At 43.1% G+C, this 26650-nt stretch overlaps 2 pseudogenes across 1 annotated transcript in view; one reads left to right on the plus strand and one right to left on the minus strand.

The window, feature by feature from the left end:
• The window catches only part of LOC110308020 (uncharacterized), a 173916-nt pseudogene that overhangs the window by 20469 nt on the left and 126797 nt on the right, over positions 1-26650 (plus strand). The window lies entirely within an intron of this gene.
• LOC110308019 (large ribosomal subunit protein eL8 pseudogene) lies at positions 25126-25518 on the minus strand (annotated as a pseudogene).

The raw sequence follows: 26650 nt of genomic DNA on the forward strand, positions 1-26650 counted from the left end.
ATAGGATTTGAGTCCTATTCCACAAGATGCAACCCAGACCCAGCACTGTTGTTAGTTAAGACCATGTGATTAGACAGGCCGTAGACCCTAGGGGGGAACTTACTATTTACTCACTATTACTCTTCTAAAGGGTCATGGATTAAACCAACTCGTAATGACCCATAGGTTAGTAGGTTAATGCATATCTCCGCCTTCATCAGAGAAACTTCTATTTGCAGTGAATGGTGATTAACACAGATATCCACAACTGGTCAAAGTACAGAGACTAAGAGAGTATATAGGCTGCTCAGTCCTGGAGTAGAAAAACAAAAACAAAAACAAAAACAAAAAACCAAAACCAACCAAACCAAAAAACCAAAAAAACCAAACCAACCAACCAAACAAAACCCTGATAAGGTAGTTAATTTGCTGAAAAATCAGAAAAAGTAGATGATTTGAACTTAAAAGAGTTTGTGCTTTTCTGTGTCTGTATATAGCTTTGTTTATTCAGTTTTTTTTGTTGTTGTTGTTAAAAAAAACAAAACCAAACAAACTGGGCTTGGTGGTCCATGCTTTAATCCTTGTACTAGGGAGGCAGAGGGTTGGTAGGCCTCTGAGAGTTTAAGGCCTGGTCTACATAGCGAGGAGTCCTTGTCCCAAAAGAAACAAGCCAAGCAAACCTCAGATGCATCCTCCACTTCTCCAGCTTGTGCTGGTGGCCCAGCTTTCCTTCATCTTTGGTAAGACAGTGGTAGGGAATGTAGTGCTTGTCTGCCTTTGACTAGAACTTCACTAATCATTTTACAGTTGCTGAGGGTCTTTCACTGAAGCACTGCAGAGGTCAGTCTAGGGACTCCTTGTGAACCAGGAAACCCCATGAAATGATCCTTTCTCCTAGGTTCCATGGAAATCCTGGGCTCTGTTTACTTCCTTTGTGACTACTTAGGAATTCTAAGTTTCTTCACAACGGTTTTATTTTTGTTTTTTGGCTTCTGAGCATAGGTTTAAGATTCTTGTTTTAGGCTGTGTGATGAAGATGACAACCAGCGCCATAGTGTTTGGCTTAGAGAGACTTCATTTATCCAACCAATTAATGTAGTGCATTGTTAATTACAACTGTGAATACAGAGACCTGGCCATCAGCCTACTGAGCCATGAGCTCTATTTACTTGCCTGTAAAGCTCCATTAGAAGTTCCTGACAGCAGTGGGTTGATGCATTTAGCACAGATTTTCAAGTGTCTACCTAGAAATGAAGGAAGAACTGGCTATTCATTTGTATTGGCTAGGCTAATGGCTGTCAAACAGTTTAGTAGATGTCAATATTGGTTGACATTGTAAGGTGGTTTCATCTCGAAAGTGTGTGGCTTGTGACAAGCAAGGGTAGCTGGTCCTGTGGAAGCTGAGTGACTTGTCAAGGAGTGAGTTGCATCTGCAAGGGCTAGAGATGAGTCTTGCTAACTTCACCCTTAAACCTAGTTTGCTGAGAAAGTGTGGAGGAAAAGCTCAGGGACAGTCAAAGGGTTGTGATTCAAGATGGCTGCAGTCATGCCAAGGGAAATTCATATATTTGCTTTTCTGATTTAGGTGAGATATCCAAGGGAAAATTAAATCCATTTTATAAAATGTTTCAGAATAATCAGACTGAAATGTCTTGGAAAGGCTCGATTCAACTACTTTGGTCTTTGGATTGACCAGGGATCTATATTTTCAAGTATTTTTTATACAAATGTTGACTATTCACCAGGCAGTGGTGTTGCATGTCTTTTAAACCCTGCACCTGGGAGGCAGGGTCAGGTAAATCTGTAAATCTGAGGCCAGCCTTGTCTATGCAGCATGTTCCAGGACAGTCAGGGCTACATAGAGGAACCCTGTCTCAAAAAACTAAAACCAAACCAAACCTCTCCCAAACCAAACCAAACAGCCCTCTCCCACAAATGAACAACAACAACAAAATGTTGACTATTCTATAAATATTGAGTATTCTAATCCATGTTAATGCTTTTATAATAAAGTAAAATTATTTTGTAAAATAATAAAATTATGCAAACTACATAGATTTTCAGTTTTTTCTGGACTCATGGAAATGCTGCCACAAGATTTTTTTTCTTATTGTTATAAGGAAAATCCCAGATTTTAAAAGTTTTTACTTTGCAATTAATTATTATCTTTTTGTGAGACCAGGTTTCTTAATGTGTCCCTGGCTGACCTGGGCTTCCTATGATGATAAGGCTGGCCTTGAACTCATAAGAGATCTGCCTGCTACTTCTTCCCCAGTACTGGAATTAAGGGTATGTGCCATCAAGCCTACCTTCTCTACTTAAAATAAAAAAAAATTAAAGTTATACTTCTTTACTAGCTAATTCGCTTATGTATTTTGTGGTTTTGTGTGACTCTGCATAGGCGCTAGTGTTGGAGCCTGTCCGTAGAGATTAGAAGACAATTTTTGGGAATTTGTTCTCTCCTTCCACCATGTGGGCCTGAGGATCTAACTCAGCAAAATGCCTTTACCACTAAGCAAACTCACTGGCCCTTCTTTGGGTTAGTTTTGTTTTGTATTTGGTCATAAAAACTTAATGTTAAAAAAGATCTTGAATAGTGATGACTATTGAAGTATCTAGAATAAAGTGCTGATTTTAGCCTGATTCCGTTCTTTCAGGAAAGAACAATAAGGGTGCAGGCTCTTGGCCAACGTTTGGAGGAAATCGAGTGTGCAGTAATTGCTTCCAACACAGAAATCTCCCCGTGGGGACTGGATTCTTCTGTGTTCTATGGGATGGTGGCTACTGAATACTAAGAATCGTAAGCCTGAGAACACTTGAAAAGGCTGGGCTGAGACTCCTCATTTGTCACTATAGAACTGAGTGCAAACTTGCTAGGGTCTGTCGTTAATTACACGATTTGACATTTCTAGAACTAACCATGGAAGGGGTACTTGCCGGTGAATCACTGCCTGCCTGTGCTGAACCGGCAGCTTCTGTTTTATGGTGCTGAAGATGGAGTGAACAGGGCAGTCGCTGTGTTCAGCACTGGTCTTTTTTCTGCTTCTGTCAACTTGCTGACGCAGCATCTGGATAATACCAGTGGACCCCTGCGCCCCTTCCAAGTGCTTTAAACTTAGACAAATTTATGTTTTACCAAAAGGTTAATTCTGACAAATTATTGGGAATTATTTCTGTTGGATCTGCCATAGTGAATTCATTCTGTATGATGCATAGGTTGGTGTGTATGTTAGAAGCATGTACTGCCTTTTCTGTACCAGGAGGAAGTCATAGTGTGGCAAGACTGTGGCCCTGCTATGGGATTAGATGCCACTCACTGAAGATGAGCTGAGGACTTAATGATCCTATTGAATGACTTGATATTCTAGCATGCCCACCCCAATGTTTATGGCACATACCCACCCCCTCTGATTTTCATTCTCTCTCTCTCTCTCTCTCTCTCTCTCTCTCTCTCTCTCTCTCTCTCTCTCTAATATGTATATCTTTGCTGGAAGGCAATTCTCTCTCTTCTGAAAAGAGGGTGTTCTTTCTATACTTGACACACATAATTGTTCTAGCAAAACCAGAACTTTTCTTTGATTGCTGGCTTCTGGGGGATGGCACAAAGGTAGACCTTGAAAATGGGTGGGCATACTCCCCCTTCCCCAAATCCCAAACCAACAACAGCAAACAAAACCAGAAGAAGTAACAAAGCATCGAGCGCATGGGGAGACACATTCCTAAATGAAACAGGTAGCTCTAGTCTGGAAGTTCAAAGGAAACCTACTTATTTATTATAGGGTGCTGAGGACAAGCCATGCCTCTGGTGACCAAGCAAGCTGTCCACCACTGAGCTAAAACCCCACCTCTAATGTGCAGTTAGGGTTTAGAGTATGACATGCTCTGCCTCCAGTACTGGGGCTTGAACCTGGGACTTTGTACATGGTAGGCAAGCACTCTAGAACTCTATATCCAGTCACAGAAAACTTAAGTCTGGTAGATTCAGGGGGCCTTTGGGGAGCTAATGGTCTGAAAGCACGTGCAGAGGTATCGGGACACTTTCTACAACGAATGACTGCATAGCAGAGAGCCACAGATCAGATGGCTCTAACAACAGAAGTCTTTCCCGTACTTCTGGTGGCTGCAAGTCCAAGATTTCCTCCAGTGTGTGAGAGTGAAGGCTCTCTTCTGGGTCTCCTTGTGTAGCAGATGGCTGGCCTCTGCCTCCCCATTCCTTTCTTTTATAGGAGATGATATCCAAATTCTATTTTCTCACAAATTTGCTATTTTGGATTATGGTCCACTTGCATGATCCTATTTTAGCTTAATTACCCCCTCAACAAGTTTCCTAATTGAATCATAGTCTAAGGTACTGAAAGCTAAACTTGAGCATATGAATTCCTCATTTTTATTTTTTTTGTAGTGTTGGGATTGAACCTGGGACCTCTTGCATGCTAAGTACTCTATTACTGAGCCCTGAGCCCCGTTCTTTTTCTGGCGCCAGGATTTGATGGGACATAGATCAGGTAGTACCATTGTTCAATACTAACTCAATCTCTTTTCTCTTTTCTTCCAGCTGTCCTTTTAAAAGCATCCAGTAAAGCAAAAGTTCTCAGGGTCTTGTATTTTAACTGATTGACTCACTCACTAACTTGTGTTTGGGGTGGGTGTGTGTGTGTGTGTGTGTGTGTGTGAGAGAGAGAGAGAGAGAGAGAGAGAGAGAGAGCACACATGTGCATGCATGTTCAAGCCAGTATGTGTGGATGCAGATGTGGGCACATGTGCGCCAGAGTGCATGTGAAGCAATCAGTGGACAATCTTGCATGTTGATCCTTGCCTGGATTCAGACAGTGTCTTACCACTGTGTCTGCCCAGCTAGCTGGTCCCTGAACTTCCTGTTTTCTTGTGTGACTGCAGGGATTACAGATACACATGCTACTATGTCAGACCTTTATGTGGGTGCTGGATTGGAACTTATATTGTCAGGGTAGGTTGGTGAGTGTTTTGCTTGTCGAGCTATAGCTCTTAGCCCTTTTACTGTGTGTCAACATACCTGCCGAGATCACAATTTAAACAAGAAAAGGAAGATAAGAGTATCATCTCTTGGATATATTTTATAGCCTCTTTACTAGGTATAAAATACATAAAGGAGAGTACACAGTTGTAAATTCATCTTCAGTGACTTATCACAAAATGAACTCTTTAGATGGAGAGCGTGGATTCCCACTTTGTGTCCGCTGAATTACAATCCCTTCGTTGGGCAGATGCTACAGGGCGTTTCATGCTATTTAGTTACATCCATGGAAAGGCCCACTGTCCTCCATTGTGTTGGAACCATACTCAGCGTTCTGTTTGTGAGGCTCAGATATGTGGCAGTAGCACCTCTTTGCTGTGTGACACTCGCTTTCTTGAACATGCCACACTGCATTCTTCTATTCTTGGAGGGCATTTGGGTTGTCTCTAGCTGTTGTTAGGAATACTATTGCTGGGAACATTCTTCTTTTGAATTTAAAAAATATTTATTTGGCAGAGATTGTGTACTTTCAGGGCACGTGGTGTGATGATTTGATGCACTCTCCAACATCGTTGTGGAACGTCTCTTACTGAACATATGTGTGCGTTCCTATTATGAGATGGAGTTGCTGGGACAGAGAGCATATATTAAACTTTAGTAGATGCTGCCAAATAGTTTTCCAAAAGTGCTTGTACCAATTTACACTTCCCCCAGTCTCTGTGGCAGTTCCATGTGTTACCACAGCTTTGCTCATACTTGATAGAGTTAATTTTTACGTTTTAGTCACTCTCTTGGATAAATAGTGGAATCTCATTGTGTTTTCACGTAGACAGATGAATTTGAGTATCTTTACTTGGTTGCTTGTTTTACTGAGACAGGGTTCCTTCTACCCTACCTAAGGCTGGCTTTAAACTTTAAGCCATCTTCCTGTCAATACTCCCCAGGCGCTTATGTGATGAGATTACAGGTGTGTGTGACCCTGTCTGGCACGTTTGTTTTAAAGTAACACCATAGATGACTGTTTAAGACAGTAATGTGCCTGTGAAGGTTTTCCTGATGTCTCTCAGAAGTGTCCAAGGCTGAGCCATTCATCTGTGGTCAAACATCTGTTGTCGACATGGCTTACATAATGTTAAAGGCTTTTCAACCCCACACACCACACGTTCATTTATTCCTTGATCATTGAGTTGCTAGTTTTTGCTAGAGACTGAGATTAAAAAGTAGGGATACAAGTATGAATAAAACATGCCCATTCTTGGGTCCCGTCTGGCTGTGCTGTTTCTAGATGTTGTGGAACTCTTTGGAGGTGGTATCGGATGGAGGAAGTGGATTGTAACTCAGCCTTGCTTCCTACTAGGGATCCCTGCTTCCTGATCTACAGATGTGTGAGCAAGTTGCCGGTGGCCATGGAGCCACCTGTTGCTCTACCCTCCATCTTCCTGAAATGATAAATTGTGTTCCCTTAAACCATGAACCAGGATGAATTCTTTTTCCTTGAAACTGCTGTTTGGGTGCAGGTGTACATCCATGTATGCGAATGCACGTGGAGATGAGGGATCTATGCTTCTCTACCTGACGTATTGAGGCAGTGTCTCACACTGCAACCCATAGCTCATTATTGGCTAGCAGAGCTAGCTAGCTTGCTCTGGGGATCCCACTTCCCCCTCCTCTCACCAGCTGCTTGTGTTGCCTCTTGTCAGGTAATTGGTCACAGCAACAGGAAAATAACCAACACATAACTTAAGTGCCCTAGAAAAACAGATTGGAGAACTGTTTTACTCAATTTATTCCTGGTTTTGTAGTTACATTTATGCAAGACGAATACTCAGGTTGATGGATTGACTGGTTCTACACAATAGCTTATGCTGCTGCTTCAGGTGATGGATGGAGACTCAGGTGTTGTATTTATTCTGAATCTCTCAATGAACCAGTGTGTGGTAAATGGTCTCTGTAGCCTCATGAAAGCACTGACCAGAGATACTGCACCCCATGAATTCTCAGGGCCCTTGAGTGAAATGGTATTATGTTTGCACAGACCTTAGACCAGTGGTTCTTAACATTTCTTTTCTTTTTCTAAAGACTTGCTTATTTATTTTATGTATGTGAGTATCCTATAACTCTCTTCAGAGACACTAGAAGAGGGAGTTGGGTCCTTTTATATATAGATAGTTGTGAGCCATCATGTGGTTGCTGGGAATTGAACTCAGGACCTCTGGAAGAGCAGCAGTCAGTGCTCTTAACTGTTGAGCCATCCCTCCAGCCCCTGGTTCTTAACTTTTCTAATGCTGTGACCCTTTAATACAGTTCCTCATGTTGTGGTAACCATGAAATTAATTTGTTGCTCTCTCATAACTGTAATTCTGCTACTCTTATGAATCATAATATAAGTAGCTGTGGTGTAGGATATCTTATATGTGGTCTCCAAAGGGGTCACAACCCACAGGTTAAGAATCTCTGCCCCAGAAAATTATCTCCTATGCTTTCAATCATTTCTCTATAATTTACCATGTACAACACAGTATAAAACTATTAGCTAAGCAATAGCATCACTGTAGCATTTAGAGATGGATGGTAAGAGTCAGTACACGTTTCATAGCCCCATGTTTTTCTGAACTATTTTTAACTCCCGGTTGGTTGGATCCAAGACCAAGAACCTGAGGTAACTGTGAATCTGTTGTTGCCTTGCCTTTGTCTCAGTTCCTTAATTGTGAGTATAAATTCATGGTCTGAGGCTTGTCAGTGGTAGCTTCATCAAGCCATATTTGAGGCACAAAGCTCTATCATTTAAACTATAGTCAGTTCAAGATTATCCTGGTCTACATAGTCAGTTTCAGGACAGCCAGGGCTATGAGGGGGAACCCTATCTCAAAAAAACATCAAAAAGCAAACCAGCCAAACCAACCCCTCTGCAAAACAAAAACAAAGAGATAAAAACAGCAAACAAACAAAGAAACAAAGAAACTTGTCTTGAGTTGAATTGACTGTCTTCTTTTCCAGTCCCTGAGCTGTGCATAAACTAAATAGGTATTCTATCATGGGGATTAGCCCCCCCCCCCCCCCCAACTCTCTTTTTATATTTTTATTATGGATGAAGGACTATTCATTTGCTCAGGCTGGTCTCTGTAGCTCACGTATATTTGCCATCTTTTTACCTCAGCCTCTATAGTAGCTGAAATGACAGGCTGCATCACCCGGTCTGGCTGAAGTGATTGTCTTTAAAAAGTGCTGTTTTCTTTGCTCTGTGGTGGGGCCCACCTTCTTCCACTGCTTCTCACCAAGCAGAGCATTGTGCTGTATCTAACTCAGATGTGCCTGCCAGCACAGGCTCAGGGTCACTCTTTGCCTTCCCTGGAGGACAGGCCTGTAAACAGTCTTGGCACTATCTGTTTGCTTTCCCACCTGCTAGATTAGATTATCATTAGCTCAAAATCCCCAGTATCTAGCATGTTGCTGGACACGTCTACCGTCTACCGTTCTGGTCTGGTTGGTAAATACCCCTTGGGGGAAAGGGAGTAAACAAACAGCATTAGCAACGAAATACAGAGGTACCCATTCACTCTTTGTTTCAGTGTGTAATTGCACACCAGTAAGCTGTGATGTGCCTGGCACTGAGCTCAGATCTGGGTCTGAGTCACTGTGCCCAAACAGACCTGGCGACTGACTGTTCCAGCAGCAAGCTTGCAGTTTGTGAGTAAGGGGGTTAAGAACCCAGCTGCCTTTACAGCTGTATATAGTTACAGACTGGGGTGAGTGCTTGGAAGCATGGGAGCATGAGACATAAAGGGGTGACCCCCAGTTTGGGGGACTGAGAAAGCCTCCCAAAGAGAGCAGATTGTAAAGTGGGGTTGGAAAGATCAGTAGTAACTAAGGGGAAAGTGAGAAAGATAGCATCCCTGCCCAGAAGTCCTTTGTGGTAGGAGAGATAGCATCCCTGCCCAGAAGTCCTTTGTGGTAGGAGAGATAGCATCCCTGCCCAGAAGTCCTTTGTGGTAGGAGAGAGCAGGGTCTTCCAGACCCCTGAGGTTTCCAGAATGGTTTATCTGGAAGACAGGCCACAGTCCTGTGATTCTTGCAGCTATTTTGGTTTATGAAGTGCTATGACAGGACTTTGGGCCACGCTGAACACGCACTCAACCACAGAGCTGCTTCCACATCCCGGAGTCTTGTCTTCCATGACTTCCAAGTCTTCAATGATGGCGTGCCTTGCCTTAGAAGCCACAGTTCATCTTCTAGAGGCTGCCTGGACAGCAAGAAGAACCTGAGGGTCAGGTTTACCCTCTGTAAGGATTACCTTCGTGTTGGGAGCTCAACTATTAGGTTGGAAAATGCAAACAACGTGAAACAAACCATACATATCCTCGTTGCTCCGTGTAACTTGGATGTTCGAACAACCCAAAAGTGCAGGAGAAACTTCTCTACAGAAGCGATTCCGGCAGATGTGCGTCGGCGTAGAGCCATAGAACATTTCTGCAGTCTTTAATGAACAGTGCAGTACTAGTAGAGTTACGCTTTCAAAAGGAGAACTTACCATAAAAAGGTTCATGGCAGTGCACTATACCAGAACTTGGTAAACAGAGCAAGCAAACGAACAGGCAAGCAAGCAAGCAAGCAAGCAAGCGAACAGGCAAGCAAGCAAGCAAGCAAGCAAGCAAGCAAGCAAGCAAGCAAGCAAGCAAGCAAGCAAGCGAACAGGCAAGCAAGCAAGCGAACAGGCAAGCAAGCAAGCAAGCAAGCAAGCAAGCAAGCGAACAGGCAAGCAAGCAAGCAAGCAAGCAAGCAAGCAAGCAAGCAAGCAAACAGGCAAGCAAGCAAGCAAGCAAGCAAGCAAGCAAGCAAGCAAGCAAGCAAGCAAGCAAGCGAACAGGCAAGCAAGCAAGCAAGCAAGCAAGCAAGCAAGCAAGCAAGCAAGCAAGCAAGCAAGCAAACCTGAACCATCTAAGCCTGAAAGCCTGGCAAGCATATTCAGGAGAGGTGACACAGAAAAATATGCTTTCCACATCACAGAGATGCTTCCAGAAAAATCCACACCCTGGAAAACTGAACGCAAGCAACTCAGACTGGTCCAGAAAAAAAAAAATATTTAAGGAGGGGAAGGGAGGAGAGCCTATATCAAGAATGTATGCCTTTTTTGAGTTCCAATTTGGGCACATTAAAAGCAAAAAATTTATGATACAGTCTGGACAATAGGAACAGCTATGGGTATTTGATGGTGTTAGGGGTCATTATGTGTGACATTATTTTGATAAATTTGTCTAAACAGGAGCCATGATGATAGAGTTTTCCTTTGGCTCATAGAGGAATCTGCTAAAATATTTGTGCATGGTTGATGCGATGTCTCGGGTGTGTTCCTGAGGTGGCCAATGTGGAGGCTAACAGATAATAGGAATTCATTTGCTTTCCTTTCTAATGATCATTATCCCTTTCCCATTTTAAAGAATTTCTGTGGGGCCGGGGTTGGTAAAGTGCCTGCCTGGAAAACTTGAGGACCTGAGTTCCGATCCTTTGTGCCCAATAAAGCTGGGCAGGTAGCAGGAATTGTAACCCCAGCTCTGGGGAAGCAGAGACAGGCAGATCCCTGAAGATCACTGGCTATCACGACTAGGCAAATAACACACATGTACATGCACATGCACACACACACACACACACGGACACATGAGCATATATACAGAACACACATGAATTTTAGGGACGAAAAAATAAGAGCATATTGGGTCTGACTTATAGCCCTCATCCCCCCAAATCCTTTGTATTACTGGATCACAACTTAGTGTGTTAGAGTATTTATTACATGTTTCATTTGTGTCTCTGAGGTTGTAGCTCAGGGGTAAAGCATTTGCTGGCATGTACGGGGTCCTAGATTCAAGCCCCAGAAGAAACATTTTGACATACCCTTTTAATGCTGATTACAGTGGTGATTTTTTTTTAAAGAAAAAAATTAACACGTGAAAGTTGAAAAATCTGGATATTCAGGAGAAAGGCAATAAAGATAGTTAATGTTAGCAATAACCCCTTCACCCTGGAGAAAGTTGTGGCTGGTGTTTTGGGTTATTCAGCTCAGCAGGGATATACACATAGTGAAAATTGTAATCATAAATTAATGAGTTCTCTTCTTGTCAGTCCACTGTGGTCATTTCCCTAGGGCACTGAGAATTCTTTTCGAAGCAAAATTTAGTGGTGGTTTAGTATTGAGTTGTATAGACCTGTATCTGTGGTCGAGTCAATTCCCTGTTGTCAGACGTTGAGTTGTTTACATTTTCTTTTACTATGTAAATGATGCTGTAATGACTATCCTCATAGATATAGCTTTTGTATGCTCTTAATTATTTCCTCGGGGTAGGCAGTGAAATCACTGGGTCATAATTGTGTTTTTTAATAGCAATTTTATAGGCCTTTGGAAGGTCAGCACTAACTTGTCCTCTTATGGGCGTGAGTGTGCATCTTTGTCACAGGTCCCCACCAATTTTGCCTGTAATCTCTTAAAGTCTTTTGGCCAGTTTGTCAGTGAAAACCAGAACTAATTTGTTTTCATTGATATTTTGACTCCCTGGAAAATGAGGATTGTTCTCTGTCACTCACCGGGTTTATTGACATGTTTCTACAAATTCTTCTATATTCTGTGCTTGTTTTTCTTGGTTATGTGTAGCCTCTGTCTATAAAGTGTCCCGTTGTGTGCCAGTCAGGCAGTGTAGCCATGTGTTAACGTCAGTGTATGGAAATGGATGATAATGGAGGTCTGGTCTATTTTCTTATGTTCAGAGTGATTGATCTGTTTGTGGATTCGCTGTACTGTTATACAGTCTTTTTCTATTTCAGAGTCACTGTGTCTGCCAGTCCTTCCTATTTTTTTTCATTTCCTTTAATTTGACTAATTTACATGGAGCTCATTGTGATAGGCTACATAGAAGAGGGACCAATTATTGGTTTTCTTTATCTGATTTGAGTTCCTTCCTCTTCACTATTAAAATCACCTATAAAATCTTTTTGAAATGTAAATTGTATTATTATTACTAGGTGAGTCACATGTGAGTCACACTCCTGTGTGGCCCTCAGAGGACAGCTTGCAGGAGTTGGATCTCTCCTTCCATTGTAGGTCCTGGGAATCAAACTCAGGTCATCAGGCATAGCAGCAAGTGACCTTCCCTGCTGAGCCATTTTGGCAGACCTATTAAAATTGTTTATATATAGTCTTTCTATATTCTTTCTTTCAGCACCTTGCCACTTAATTCTATGCTAGTAATAAATTATGACCTTAACTTTGGGAATTGTTAACTTTGGAGGGGTCAGGTTCTTCTTATATAGCCCAGGCTAATCTGTTACTCACTGTGTAGATCAGGCTGCCTCATTTTATAAGCATGCTCCGTGAGATTATAGTCATATTCCACCATGCCTGGCTGCTATAATATTTTTGGTTTTTTTCTGTGTATCAGCCCTGACTGTCTCAGGAATTCATTTTGTAGAGCAGGCTGACCTTGATTTCACAGAACTCTGCCTGCCTCTGCCTCTCTGGTGCTAGGATTAAAGGTATGTACCACCATGCCTTAATTTTAATTAAAATTAAATGTTAGATTTAAATTATGTGTACATCTGTGCATTTGTGTACAGGCGTGTGTATGTGTGTGTTAGTATCCACAGAAGCTAGAAGAGGGCTTCAGTCCCCTGGAGCTGCAGTTATATGTAGTCGTGATCCAACACAATGTGCATGCTTTGAATCAAACTCTGATCCTCTGAAAAGGCAGGCTATGCTCTTAACTGCTGAGCCATCTCTAGCGCCCTCTGCACAGTTCACCCATCCACCCATCTACCCACTCACCCAACCTATCTATCTATCTATCTATCTATCTATCTATCTATCTATCTATCCACCCATCTACCCACTCACCCAACCTACCTATCTATTTATCTAGGATTTTTGAACAGGGTCTCACAATATAGCTCTGGCTGTCCTTGAACTAACTATATAGACCAGTCTAGCTTCAAATCCACAGTGATCCATCTGCCTCTGCCCCCCACCCCCCCACCAAGTGCTAGGATTAAAGGCCTGTGTCATGATGCCTTCCCTCTCTCAGTACAATTGGGAAACGTGTGTGTGTGTGTGTGTGTGTGTGTGTGTGTGTGTGTTCCCCAACGCCTCCTTCCCCAGTAAAAAGAATGCCTTGGACTCCTCTCCCCCATCAGTCTTCCAGATGTTTTCTTGTTCTTGCTAGTCACAGCACTGGTAGTCAGTAGAATTTTTTTACATTGCATGACAGGACATTAGATTGAGAAATTTGGTGTTTCACATCATCCATTCACTCCATTAAATGACAGAATGTCACCCTTCAGTGATGACTGTTTTATGTTTTTCAGAAATATAAAATGATATCATAAAGCCCCTGCCTCAATTTTGGTAATTACTAGATGATGTTACTGAAAACATGATCACAAAAAACAAAAAACAAAAAAACAAAAAACAAAACCAAAAACCAAAAACCCAGCTTTGTTGAATTATAATCTATATACCAAGTTTTATGCTTGATTTAAAAATTGATCTAACTTTCTATCAGGTACAAAGCATATGTGTTGTCTTTGTGACCTCTAGTTTTTCTGTTCCTATGTTTTCTTCTTCATGTGTGCATGTAAGTCTTTGTTTTACATTCATATGCATCTGTGTGTGCAGGCACACGCGAGTATGGAGGTCAGTGGTCAACCTTGGGTGTCACTCCGGAAGAGCTAATTGTTTTGTGAGATAAGGTCTCTGAGATCTGGGGCTTACCATGGAGCCCCAGGGATGCTCCTGTTCTGCCTGCATTGGTGCTTGGTCTTCAAACGTGAGGTCTCATCCTTGCATACCAATCTCTTTACCCACTGAGCCATCTCCCCAGCTCTCCTCTTTCTCTTCTTCTTTTTTTCCTTTCGTGTCTTTTCTCATCCTGTCACCACCTACCATTTTCATGCACGTGTGTGATAAACTATGCGCATATTCCTCTCTCTCCCAACCCCAGACTTCTTTTTAAGAGCTTTTCTCAGCATCTTTTGGTGCATGTGGCTTTGTAAGATGGAACAGAATCATATGGAAAGGGACAATCCAAAACGGAAACTCTGTCTGCTGTTTTGTCATCCAGTAACTGGCTATGCAGCTTTGGAGATGTCACACTACTTCCCTGGGACTTTTCCTCTAAGGTTCTTTCTTGTTTTGAATTTCTAAGCATATGAGAGGTGCTCGAAATATTTGAACCTCATCATATGTGAGTGTGCACATTAGCAAGTCTCTCTCTCTCTCTCTCTCTCTCTCTCTCTCTCTCTCTCTCACACACACACACACACACACACACACACACGCACACACGCACACACGCACATACACACACATACACACACACACAAATATATATGCATGCACACATGAACACACACACTCGTGCTCGCCCCTGGATTTACATGATAGCATAGGATGGGGGATATGGCAGCCTTTGTTTCCAACCTAGCACTACAGGAAAAACAAAAAATAAACTAAGGGGGGGGAAAAAGACATCACAGCAATTGAAATGTTACAGAAGTGAAAACTTGAAATATAGTTTGGTCTTTCCTCCTCTTTCTGTTTACCAAGCGTAGGGTTAATTTGGCCTTGGATGTTGGCATTGTATCTCTCAAGAGTGATTAAGAATAAAGCATGACCTCACCCCTTGAAGATATGTCATCCTTCTATTTTAGCTGTTCATTTTAACACTTCGGAGGAGGAGATCGCGTTTTTATTTTAAGTCTTATTTTATAACAAATGACCCAGCTTTGGTGTTTTGAACCTGGCAGGCTTTGCACATGAACTGTTTCCTTGCTCGGATGCAAGGAGAACTTTCACTTAAATGTGACATGAAATCTGAAACATGTTTTGAATACCTAAATTGTATGTGTGTGTGTGTGTGTATTGTGGTTTGAGTGTGTGCAACTGATTCATCTAAACTGGCTGTCTTGTCCAATGAACACCAGGAATCTGCCTGTCTCTCTCTCCATAGCTCTGGGCTCCCAAGCTTACACCACCATGCCCAGATTTTACATGGGTGCTGGTGGGCAGACTCAGGTGTCTTGCTTGCACTGGGAGAGCTTTACTGAACTGGACCACTTCTTCTGCCACCACAGCCCCATGCTTATTGAGGATGAGACTAAAATACACATGCTTGCTTTTGGAGCTCTAAGTCACAGGAAGGAACACTGAGTGAGGAATGCCCTGCCTGGTAGGGTGTCCAGGTTACAATCCTTTGCTGGTTCCCCCACATGTGCATTAGTGAATGTCTAAAATCACCACCATCTCAGAAGTGACTGAACTTGCAGAAATAGCTCATGAAGTAATTTTCTCTTTAAATGGTCTGCACTTTCTAGAATAAATACGCTTTAACTAGGATGATATTAATGTATGTCTGACAGCAACTGCTTTGAGAAGCCAGCTTTTGCAAAACACTTCTGTCATCCATCCAAGTATGGGTCTTTTATGACAGATTGTTGTGTGTCTGAAGGAGCTATTGTGTCAACAGTGAGCATCATAATGAGTCTGAAAATCTGACTCAATGGAACAAATGCATTTTAATGGCGTGCCATTTGCTTTAAAAAGATGTACCAAAATAGAGAGGGAGTCTGAAAGCAGGGCATTATTTTATAATGGAAGACTAATACGTGGGTAGTTGTGGCTGAAGGAAGAGTGTGTCTAGGGATGAAAATCGACTCTGTGTGGATGGAATCACTCCCATCAGTGGACCGCACGTGCTCTGGGAGAGTCAGCTGAGGTGCCACGGGAGGGGAATTAAGGGGGATTGATGGTGGATGGACACCTAGGGAGGTGTTTTTCTGAGGTGCACGACTGGGACAGACTTAGGACTTCCTCCCTAGGGTGCTCAGAGCACTTTCTAAGACTTGTTGCAGCCCTGTAGGGTTATTACTACTCTGTTCACCACAAAGGTAATTCTGAAAGGCCTTGTTTCCTTCAGGGTTTGTATTCCAGATATAAGTGCATCCTCACACTGAGGGGAAGGGTGGGAGACTGAGATAAATACTATTCTCAAAGGGGAATGAATGTGTGTGTGTGTGTGTGTGTGTGTGTATACACACACAGATATATATGTATATACAGAGAGAGAGAGAGAGAGAGAGAGAGAGAGAGAGAGAGAGAGAGAGAATGAGCGAGAGAGAATGAGCCTGAAATTTGCATCCTTGGCTAGCCTTGAACTTGTTATATATACCAGGCTGGCCTTTAACTCACAGAAGTTTTCCTGCTCTTGCCTCTTGCATCTTGAGTGCTGGGGATTACAGGCTTTGTGCTGTGCTACCAGGCTCAACTTGAGGCTAAGATAACTTTCTAATGTTGGTCAGGGTTTTTCTTTTTAAAATTTATTTTATTTTATTTTAAGACCCAAGGACCCAAGTTCCCATATAAAGAGTAGAGATTATATAGCAACAATGTTGTTTGATATCATTATACAAAAATCATTTGGAATTGATTTTTTTTAGATTTATTTGAGTTATTTTTAATTATATGTGTGTGTGTGTGTCTGTGTCTGTGTGTGGATTTGTGTGTGTTCCTGTGGGTGCTAGAAGAGTAAGTATTCTTGGAATTAGAGGTATGGGTCCTCTGAACTGTAAAGCCATCTCTCCACTCCCTAGAGTTCTTTTTTTTTTTTTTTTTTTTTTAAGGACTGGCATATTGTTTGTGACATTACTAATTTTTCTCATTTCTTATTTATTTGTTAAGAACAGGGTATCACTGGCTGGCCTGGAACTCAACTCGTAGACCAGGCTAGCTTCAAATTCACTAAAATTCACATGCCTCTGCTTCTTTAGTTATTTTACATATGTATGTATGTATGTATGTATGTGTATGTATATCGCTATCTATCATCTATCTATCTATCTATCTATCTATCTATCTATCTATCATCTATCTATCTATCTATCTATCTATCTATCTATCTATCTATCTATATCTGTGTGTGTGTGTAGGTTGGCCTGTCCTGGAATTAGAGACTATGTATCTATGTATCCTAGGTTGGCCTTGAACGTTGGCAGTTCTTCTGCCTCAGCTTGTATCTGGCTGTTTGTGTTCCTTGTGAGAGAGCTTGCACATTGTAGAAATGAAATGTAGCATATTTCCCACATGCATTCTATTTTGTTTGCTACAATTCATCCATGTATGCTTCAAAAATAAAAAAATTAGTCAGCCTTGGAATTGTGTTATGTCATGGCCCATGGTGAGCCATGGGGTTTTGTGTTACATCTGTTGACTAGAAACAGCAGCGCTCTGTTCTATCAAAGGCCTCTTAGGAGACCGACCCCCTTGGCAAGATGGACGAGAGGAAGCTGGAAGGAGAATATGAGGGCTTGATTGTCACATAAAACATGACATTTCCTGTCGACCTCAAGTCACCATTCATGTCTCTCATGTCTCCTCTTTCATGCTTCAATGGTGGCAGCACTGTTGGGCAGTGTTTCCATACTGTTTCTCTCATGAATGTGAGGGGCAGGTCCTTTCCTTTCTGGCAGCAGATGCCTCCTTTTGGTTAGTTGCAGCCTTGCATAGACAGGCAGGGTGACGTCATTTGAGGAATACTGTGTGATTGGCAGTTTTTTGGGCAGGAAGTCTGGAATGAGACTCTTAAAAATTAAAATATGCATGATTAGCTGGACATGGCCAGGGTGTGTATGTGTGTGTGCGCGGGTGCGTGTGTGGTGGGGTGGATTTGTCATGGCAGTTTCCTAAGGAAGGTGTCCAACCTGGAAATACAATCTTGGCTGTCCTTTGACATGGCTCATCTACAGATTAATACAAGATAGGCACTCCAGTGACCCGGAACTGAAGCTTTTTACCCTGAAGGGAATGCTATCCATCTTTAAGACAGTAACAGAGACTTGCTCTAGTTAGTTCATGTGGCACTGGCTTTATGAATTTACTCCAGCCCTGTCATGAGCTGTGTATGGAAATAGATCACAGCCTTGAATCTCTCCCTCACCTGTAAAAGGTGCTTCCTTTCCACTGTAGTACAGGGCACTCTGGATGAATGAATAGCTGCAGACTTCAAAGCTCATTCATGGAAGGAAAATTAAAAGCCACCGGTCTCCTTCCCAAGCTTCACTTGTCTAAGTTCTTTATCTCACCCACTCCCCCCCCACCCCGCCCACCCCCGCTCCACTGAAAACATCGTTGGTTGTACAGAAGACAGAAAGACCAAAGGGAGCATTCTTAATTAACAGTAGGGAACGGAGGACAGGAGTTAAAGGCAGAGAGGGAAGGGCAAACTTTAATGTCATTATGAACCTGGCAAGGTGGGCCTGAAGCTTTTGGGCTGGAACAGGTCTTACCATCAGAGGGGAACCACCCTGGGAGGGCATGTCTCCTTCCATGCAAAGCCCCCAAAGCTAGCTTCTCCTCAGAATTCCAGACTTGATTTTAGGGAACTGAAAGGAGTCTTTTGTCCTTGGGCAAACCACACATTCCACAGACCAATTTGCAAAAGCCAGATTTGTGAGTGATGGAGGGCCCATTGAAGGGAAAAAGCCACTTTGTTGGGAGTAGGGCAGAGGTGAAAGGGTGAGCATGACAGATGTCAGTTTTGTGTACTCCAGAGTCCCATTTTCTAGCAGTCTGACCCGTAGTAGGCCATGAGCGCCTAATTGTCACATGAAGATTCGGGGGTACATTTGCTGTTTCTGGCTTTAAAGGGGTATTTGAAGAGTCTTACTGTTTTTCTGCATTCTCTGGAGAACTTCCCCAAGGAGGGGATAGTCACCTTCCAGACAGATTTTTTTTTTCTATCAGAAAATGCCCAGAGTCTGTTTTCAGTTATATTTACTTTTGTAGTTTTGTAGTTAAAGGCGTTCTCCAAGTGACTCTGGGAACTGCTGGAAATGAGGAAGTCTAGCAGGGGACCCAGAGGTCATCACTGTCCATGTCTAAGTTAGACAAAGATAGAAAAGTTCGTCTGGGACTCACCACTCCCACTCTCTCCCGGGCTAAAACCACCCATTGGCATCATACGTCTTTTCCTGTATTTTAAAAATATAGCCTATAATTTTGCACACTAAATTTGCCTGTGTTGACTTTGGCATCAGCTTTGTCTCTCTTCCCTGACAGACAGACAGATTGACAATCAGACAGACAGTCTCTCCCCTCTCCCCTCTCCCCTCTGCCTCTCTCCCTCCCCCCTTTCCCCTCCAAAGGGCATCCAAAAGGAATCCACATGTAGAGGTATTCCAGGAAGCATTGCTTCATGATGACCAGCCGGCTCACCCGCCTCCCATTTTGCCCCAGTTTTTCACTTGCTCCAGCGGAGACGACCTTGGCCACCAATGAACACCTGGCTACATTACTGACAGTGTGGAAAGATGGGAGAGGGGACTTGTGGGAAACACTCATTTCCAGTTCAGCAGAGGTAGAGCAAGGCCAGCTGTGTGCATGAGACTGTCTCCTGGGTATGGCGCCTGTCACTAGGAGGAAGGCAGCCCCTTCCTCCTTTCAGGTATACTCAGTGTTGATTTAATCTCAAAGGGACGAGCTTGGGGTGAGGAATAGATCTGTGAGGAGTTTCCTGTTGCTGGGTTTTTGTTTTTGTTTTTCCCCCATCTGTCCAGGCACTTTGTATGCCCATTTCATTACTACTTTTAGAAACGTATAGTAACCGAGAAGGAGTTTGCTAATGTACAACTCTGCCTTTGAGGGTATGGAGAACCTGCCCAAGGCCACTTGAAATCTAACAGATGTTCTCCGATCCAAAACAAGTTGTCTCTGTTTAGCGCCTATCAGTTTCAGATGCTGTTGACAATGGCATGCCAGATAAAGGGAAGAGGGGGAAGAACAGACTTGTAAAGATTTTTTTTAAACCAATCTCTCTCTCTCTCCTACTGCTGCCCACTGCCTTAGCTACATAACTGACTGGGGTTTTGTTGTGGTATGAGTGTGCAAAGCTCCCTACAGAGGTGCACGGCTTTGAGTCCTTGTTCCCTCCCAGCTGGTGTCCTGTTTTGGGATGTTGGGGAAATTTTAGGCCGCAGTTCCTTGTGAGAGGAAGTGAGTCATTGGAGTCTGGCCTTAAGACTTCAGAGCTCAGCCTGTTTCTGGTCAGCTCTTTGCTTCCTTTTCTGTGTAGATTCGAGGAGTCCCAGCTGTATGTCCCTGTCACCTTGAAGGCTGACTGCCATGCCTTCCAGTGCTGATAGAGACTGTATTTCTCAAACCATGAGCCGAAGGAGCCTCTCCTTCTTAAACTGCTCTTGTCAGAAATTTGGTCACTACAATGAAAGCAACTAATGTAGATAAGGTGATCTCTTTTTACACAGGGCCCTCTCAGGGGAAGAAAAAAAAAAACAACACTTTTTTTTTTTTTTTGATTTAAGAATCAGTCATTTTGGGCTAGTTTGCGCATGCCTTTATTCCCAGCAAATCATTCATTTTTTATTTGTACTCATGAATTAACATTTATTTTTGGAAAGCTAAATCTAAAGTTTCTTTAAATCAGTGTAAACAAATGAAGCACTTTTAAGTAGTCACACCTCTTAAATATCTTATTTTTGAGAATTCAAGATTTTTAGCTGCATGATGATGTCCGATGCCTTTAATCCCAGCACTGGGGAGGTGGAGGGAGGCTGGTGGATCTCTGGGAGTTCAAACTCAGCCTGGTTACTTACAGAGTCAGTTCTAAGACAGCCAGGGATACACAGAGTTCTAGCTGGCCTAGGACACAGAGAAACCCTGTCTCAAGATGTATTACATTTTTCTGAAGTAGCAGTTCATAGGCACAAATAATTTTTCTGAAGTAGTAGTATATAGGCACAAATAACTTCACGTATGATAATTTTTGTATTTGATTCCCAAAACGTGTGTATGTGCGCACACATACACACACAGCAAGAATCACTGTCACACAACACTTACCAAGAAAATATTTTCTATTTCTACTGCTCTACAGGTATCCTTTTTAGTTATAAAACAAAACAACAACAACCCCCACCCCAAAAGCCTTCTTAAATTCTGAGTGGACAATAGTATCTTGCTAGCAGTATGCACAATTAGCTGTAGACCAGTACTGTAGAGCAGCCTGCAGGCCACTTTCATGTGGTTAACTGAATCTTGACCCCTGTTGGTTGCTAAGTCCCATTTCTTCCTCCTACCTCTGTGCCACTTTGATCCCAGGTCTTTGACTACTTACATAGCTTACACAATGAAGTTAGCTTGTCCTACACCTCTCTACTGGTTTATTTCTCTAAGCGTAGTGTCTACCAGGTTTGCTTATGTGGTTGGATTTTTTAGAACTCCCTTCTTCTTAAAGGTGGAATAATAATTCTGTTTTGTGTTTGTGTAGGCATGTGTGCATGCTCTCTCTCTCTCTCTCTCTCCCAACCTCTCCCTCCCCTCTCCCCTCTCTTTCACACACACAGCACATTTTCTTTGTCCACTTACCTGCTGATAAACGTTTTGATGCCTTGACCATCTCGGCTATTTTGAATGGGGCTGCAGTAATCTAGGGAGTAGCTGTTAATGTCTTTGAGGGATTCCGATTTCAGTGCTTTTGAATCCAAGAGTTGGACTGTCGGATTCCATGGTAGTTTTAGCTCTAGTTTTTCTAGACTCTTCTATGTTGTTTTCCACCATTTTGCAGCCTCACCAAAGAGGCTTTTCATTTTCTCCATGAAGCTTGTCTTAAAGGAATTTTTAAAAAGTGACAGCCATCCTAACAGGTGTGTGAGCTCCACTGTGGTTGATACGAACATTTGCATTTCCTTGATGATTTGTGGCATCAAACGGAGAACTTTCTGTATAGCCTAGAAAACACAGGGAAGGACCTGAGCTATGAAATTTGGAGTTTCATATCTGCAATTCATATACATGAGGAGAGATGTTAATCTACCCAAGAGCTGACACAAGTCAATAGTAAACTACCTCAAACCAATACAACCCGAATAATAACCTGAATTAAAATGGGCTAAGAAGGTGAACAGATAAATGTACACATAGCTGCAGGTGTAGGGAGAAAAGATCCTGCGTCTCTGCAGCTATCTGTCTCTAAAACCTAAACTACTATTCTTCCAGTGTAGAGCCTGAAGAAAGAGGGCAGTCATCTGGGCATGGTTGTGCAGGCCTTTGTTCTCAGCACTCCAAAGGCAGAGGCAGCAGATTTCTGTGAGTTCCAGCCCAGTTGGAGCTACACCGTGAGAACCTGCCTAAGAATAAATAATAATAATAATAAAAAAATGAATGAATAAATAAATAAATGGAGAGTAAAGGGAAGGGAGGGCTTCATGTGGGATGAATCTCCACATTCTTTCCCCGAGGACTTGCTACATTTAATGTTAGTCTCTCTCTCCTAAAGCTGCTGCTTAGTTTATCATTTTAAGCTGGTATCCATTGCACACTGGAAATGGAAAGGAAATCCCGTGCACACATTTGGGAGGTAGCTGTGAGTCTGTGTGTATTCTTGCGAGCAGAATGGATCCAGCCCAGAAGTTTAAGCTGTGCAGCACTCGAGAGTGTGGAATTCCCTTAAGATCCAAAGGCCATGGAGTATTCTTCAGAGGACTGTGTCTTATATTTCCTGTGTATCTTGTTTTGTCTGGGGACTGCTCCACAGAACTCTGCCATCTGTAGTGGGTGGCAACTATATCTCAGTCTTGAAGAATTCATCTGTTCATTTTCTTTCTTTCCCTGACTTGATGACACCATTGTGGTTTCTTCTCCTCCCTCCCCAATCAATAACATCTCATTTTCCATTATTACATCTTAAGTATATTGCAGTGGCTGCAAGCTGTTACATTTTCATTTTGGTAATGTGATGGTTGGAAAAATCTGTCAGGAAACAGTCGCAGGAGTTCAAGTCCTCTGAAGCTGGGCTGCCTTCCAGATGAGTCTGTGTAGATGGTAGAGGATCCCCACCTGCTCACATTCTGCAACATTAGCTCCCTAGCCTATACCACCTATAAGGCCCTGGAACTCTGGACAAAGTCACCTGCCCATGTGGGCAGAAGGATCTCCCAGAGCCTAGGTTCCTGTCTCCTCTCTAGCTAATGCTTCTTTGTTCTATATTCCAAAGACTATTAGGGTAGTTTAGATGCAGTGTCTCATTGCTGTTGAGAAATTACGAGTGATGGTGTGACTGTAAGGTGTGATGGATACCTGTCATCCCAGCACTCAGTAGACTGAAGCAGGAGACGAGAAAGTCTGAGATCAGCCTGGGCTATAGAGGAAGATCCCAACTCTAAACAAAAACAACAATAACTCTAACAACCCAAACTACCCAGGGTTTTCTAAATCAATCTTTAGCTAAATATGAGAGCGCCATTCTATGCACAGGGACTAGATCTGGGTCACAAGGGTGTCCATTGCCAAGGGGAAAAAATCTCCCTAAAAGCCATTCGTCATAAAGCATTTCGCTGCTGATATTAATATCTAATGGAAATTCCTTTTTTTTTTTTTTTTTTTTTTTGGTTGGGAGAGGCCCTTACCTTTTAATAATGCCTTTTCAGGTTTGAAGAAGTACATCAGCCATTGCTGGAGCCTTTCTTGTATGGACACTTAGCTGGTTAGGGGAGTTGTAATGAGGAGGAGTGTGGTTTGGGAGTGCTCGGTGAGCACTGCAGAGCTGTGGCTGGAGTGTGGTTATATCTGATCCAGCACTGGCAGCGAGTGAGCTGGCGTCGCTTGTGGTGGTTCTGGGATGATGACTGGCAGCTGGGTGCACAGCAAGCTCACCTTCTCCATTTTCCTTCCCCACTGGCTGCTGTCTTAGGGGAAGAACTGTAGCCATTCATCATTTTGGACATTTAACGGCTTTGTTTTTTCGGGAGGTGTGTCTCTACATTTGCAGTTGAGACAAATGAGCATTTGTTTCCTTCTGCTAGGTGCAGTTTTACACTTCTTTTCACAGCAAAGGAAAACTCTGAGGTGAAGGTTAAGATTTGAAAGAAGAGCACGAACTGAGTTCGGTGTGAGGCTGGGCTGGCTGGTTGGTTCTTTAGCCCCTTCAAACCTTCCCTGCCTTGGCTCTATTTCCTCCAGGACTATTCTATCAATCTTTTGTCTTCTAATACTTACGTCTTGAGTCTGTACATTTTTTATGTTAATGATGTAATGTGTACCTTGTGGTAGTATCTTGTTGTTGAGTTTGCAAAGTACCACCTACTTTGGAAGCTTAAAGCAACAGAAAAGTGTTTCTTCCAAGTTCTGGGAGCAGAGGAGTCCAACATCAGCATCCATGGGGCTGACAGCAAGGTTGTCAGCAGCACAGCCACACAGTGGCTCGCATCTTAGATGGTGGAGAGCCAAACAAGCTTAGTCAAGATGTAAAAGAGTGCGGAAAGATTTACTGCCTGTACTAGGTAAGGAGAAGCCAGGATTCCACCCCCACCCTCACCCCCAAGCAATGTCCTTTTCCAACAAAGGAAACATGGGGATTTTATTGGGGAGTCTCTGAATATTTACACAGGAAAGCAGTTTTGAGGCAAGCATAGTCCTGTGCATGCTCAGCCTATAAGTGCATTCCTGAGCAACCTCAGTTGAAGGACATTAATCGAGAAGGCAAGAGAGTGGCCAGTATTTTAGCTCAAGGTCTTAGCAGGCGTGTCTGAAAGATTAGAATGGTGGGCACTTTTGGGTGTGCTCAACTCTGTCAGACAGGTTGTATCTGAAAATGGAAATGGTTCAGTGAACCAGAAATTTACCACAAAGGTGTCTGTCTCACTTGATGTCAAGTAACAGATCTGGGTTCTCTCTGGGGATTTCTGCTGGCTGACAGCCTGGACATGGGCACCTGCAGTCCCAGCTTCTTGGGGGATGACTTGATCCTAAGAGGTCCAGGCCAGCCTGATGGTGATGGTGGTGATGGTGGTGGTGGTGGTGGTGACTGTGGCTGTGGTGGTGGTAACAGTGACAGAACTGGGACACATTTTTTTTTTTTGGTTTAATCAAGTCTCCTCTCCTCCTACAACTCTTTAGGTATGGGATAGCTCAGTATTAACATTATTAGAGGGCTAACCAAAGACACTGGAGATCCTGATCTTTGAATCTTAATATGGAAAATAAAACAAGTGCAAATGTCCAGGCACAGTTATACTGACTGCATGTAGGAACGACTTCAGTGGCCCCGCATGACCTCACCTCCTAAAGCTCTTTTTGCTCACACTCTTTTTTTTTTTAATTTTGTAATTATATTTAGGTACAGAAAATTTAGTGTACATTTAACCCAATTTAGTGGCGAGTTCTTTAGCCTTTGCTTTTTCCAGCTTGGCAATGCGAGCCACAGACTTAGGACCCAGGACATTGCCTCCCCAGTGGCGACGGATCTCATCATATCTGTCATTATAGTTGGTCCTAATAGCTTCCATCAGCTTAGCCAGAGCACCCTTGTCTTCCGAGTTAACCTGTGTGAAGGCAACAGTGGTGCATGTCTTCCTGTGGACCAGGTGCCCCAGCCTGGCCTTTCCCTTGATGATGCAGTAGGGCACCCCCATCTTTCGACACAGGGCAGGTAGGAAAACCACCAGCTCAATGGGGTCTATGTCATGGGCAATCACCACCAGCTGAGCCTTCTTGTTCTCCACCAAGGTGGTGACGGTATTGACTTCTGCTCGGAGGACAGGCGGTCTCTTAGTTGGGATGTCACCTTTGCCAGCAGCTTTCTTCTCAGCACGGGCCAGTAGCCTTTGCTTCTTCTCTTGCTTTGTCTCTGGCCTGTACTTGTGGGCAAGCTTAAGCAGCTGAGTAGCTGTCTGCCTGTCCAGCGCCTGGCAGGAGGGACTTTGAGCCGCTTGTAGAGGATGGCTCTTTGCCGCTGCAGCCTGATGTAGCAGAGCCATTTGATGAAGCGCGTTAAATCTCGTTTGGGCTGGATGTCCTGTCCAATGCCGAAGTTCTTGGGGCTCTTCTCGAACAGAGGGTTGACCACCTTCTTGGCCTCCTGCTTCTTGATGACGGCGGGGGCCGGGGCCACCTTCTTCCCCTTGGCCTTCTTCCCTTTGGGCATCTTGCTCGGCTGCTGGAGAGAGAAAGAACTTGCTCACACTCTTGAAGACCCTTTTTTCTAAATGAGATTGTGATCTCTCTTGTGGGGATTGGACCCAGTATCCCTGGGAGCAGTGGTCACTCTCTTATAGTAACTGCCATGCAAGATTACACAATCCATTTTAGACATTTTTCTTGGCATACTGGTTAGCATAGACTTTTCTCCTTGGCTGTCTGGTCTTCCCAGAAGTAGCCTGAATTCACGTGTGTTTTTTAGTTCTTCAACTGATGCAGTGGTGCAAGGGCTAAAGGGGTGCCCACTGGTTAGCAACCTTTGTTTCATCTCTGTAGAAGAGGTGAGTCCACTTAGCCTAATGTATTAGCTTTTCCATTGTGTAATAAAAAGGAGAAACCACTGTGCTGGCACATCTAGCTCACCCACAGTGCTGCAGTTGGAATAGTTTAAAATACTTACCAGCTGTTTAGCCTTTGACATTCATTTCAAATTCTCTGAGCCTTTGGGTGCCAACCTTCCAAAATTGTGATGAGCATCCTCATACCTATCCTCCTTCGGTTTTTTTTTTTTTTTTTTTTTTTTTTAGTGTATGACCGTGTGTCAGTAAGAAACAGCTTAAAGGAGGAAAGGCCTATTTTGGCCCACAGTTTGAGACAGCTTATCATGGCTGCAGGAGCTTGCTCACATCCGGGTGGATCAGGAAGTTAAGGAA

Source organism: Mus caroli, unplaced genomic scaffold (genome assembly GCF_978045245.1).
Source record: "Mus caroli unplaced genomic scaffold, Mus_caroli_1 scaffold_15, whole genome shotgun sequence".
Taxonomy (NCBI): domain Eukaryota; kingdom Metazoa; phylum Chordata; class Mammalia; order Rodentia; family Muridae; genus Mus; species Mus caroli.